Here is a 1,780-nt window from a genome sequence, read left to right as displayed (position 1 = left end):
TGCATAAACATGCACTTCGCAGCTCTCGTTATTTGATTTTCCTGGTTGCCTTTCATGCGAAAAAACGTTCACAGCAACTTGACTTGAAAAAGAAAAACGCCCTCCTTTTCATTATCCCAATGCAAGCGACATTTCAATGCAGTTTAGTCAACAGGCTGAAACTATTCTTTGAGATTCTGTAATAGCGACAATGCATATTAGCTGACCATTGGAGTTCCAGTTTCAACATGACAGCTGTGATCATCTGCAAAGCGAACCATGACAGCGACGAGAGTGGGATTCGAACCCACGCGGGCAGAGCACAATGGATTAGCAGTCCATCGCCTTAACCACTCGGCCACCTCGCCGCTGGCGTTATGTAGGCTATGACCTTATGAATAATTGAATTGCGTAAATTATGCAGAGCAGCAGACATTTCTCGCTGGTATTGGTGAAATGATAAATAACACATTATGGTTCCAAGACTATGGTCTGACCCCTGGGATGTGAGACAAGTGCACTCCCACAGTCACACTATGCACATAATGATCTGAACAAAAATGAGGAAATGAATATGTAGCAAGGTCTGTTGAATTCTGTGAAGATTTGAAATCAACGGAATGAAGAACCCGAGACAGCAGAAGGTTTTCTTTCAATAAGCAGTTGGATAGAGCTCTTAAGGATAGTGGAATCAAGGGTTATGGGGATAAGGCAGGAAAAGGATACAGATTTATGATGTTCAGCCATGATCATAATGAATGGTGGTGCTGGCTCGAAGGGCAGAATGGCCTACTCCTGCACCTGCTGTCTATTGTCTATTAAATTGCCTGTGAGGAATTGTTTTCCAGACTGGAGGAGAGTGCATAGTCCTCAATGACATTACACGGATCACCTAACTACCGCTCAGATGTTTTTGACACGCACCTGTGTGCAGAACAGACAATTTCAAAATCCAAAATAAGGCTAAACTGACAATTGAAGTCAACAATGCAAAAACCTTGACCTGTATCATTTTCCTGGGCCGTGCGACACCAAGTCACTGTATGATCACAGCAACACCGTGAGCAAGTGTCAGAAGGAAAATGAGTGCAGTGCCAGAGCGCATGCTCGGAGCAGCAGTGACACACTGGGAAGTGCAATTCCCACAACAGGAACACTTCCTAAACAGCGGACTGCGGTGGAAGAATTTAGAGGGGGTTTACACTTTGAAATTTGATGCCAGACACACAATGGAGATCTGTCATTGAGTCTGTTCAAGATGAAGATTTTAAGACTTCTACAGATGCAAAACATAATAAAAACCTCATGGGTTAGTGAAGGCAAAAGATGAAATTGTACATTTCATCAATCTACCCATCTTTACAATGAGTACCTCACCACTTTCCTCACTCGGGGACAGAACCACTGGTGAAGATGATCATATAATCCCCGTTACTAGACATGAAATCAGAGAAACTCGGTTTCCCAAATGTTAAGGTAAAACCAGGAATGTGGAGGTAAGCATTAATGTGTTGCTCCTGTGCTGCAGGTAACCAGTGCTCGGTATCTCTGTTCCAGTATAGTGGGCTGTGCTGTGCCGAGGTTTTAAGTTTGAGCCGCACATGGAGCAGATTCAATTTATCATCGTGTTGTGGGATACGGACAGAAGGTGATATTGAGCAAAGCCAAGTTTATGGGAAAATACCCGTGTTTGTGGATTGAGAAACAACCTTTTCTGGATAATGACTCCTTGATGAACAAACATACTGCAAGTATCTAAAACGCGAAGAGACATCTGTAGAGAGAGAGCCGAAGGTGATTT

At 43.3% G+C, this 1,780-nt stretch overlaps 1 non-coding gene across 1 annotated transcript; it reads right to left on the bottom strand.

Annotated features, from left to right (window-relative positions):
- Nucleotides 1–265: 265 nt before the first annotated feature.
- trnas-gcu (transfer RNA serine (anticodon GCU)) lies at nt 266–347 on the bottom strand. Its single transcript has one exon. It is a non-coding gene; the product is annotated as a tRNA-Ser (tRNA).
- Between the last annotated feature and the right edge of the window lie 1,433 nt (nt 348–1,780).

Source organism: Chiloscyllium punctatum, chromosome 50, assembly GCF_047496795.1.
Source record: "Chiloscyllium punctatum isolate Juve2018m chromosome 50, sChiPun1.3, whole genome shotgun sequence".
NCBI lineage: Eukaryota > Metazoa > Chordata > Chondrichthyes > Orectolobiformes > Hemiscylliidae > Chiloscyllium > Chiloscyllium punctatum.
This window is presented reverse-complemented; position numbering and strand designations above follow the sequence as displayed.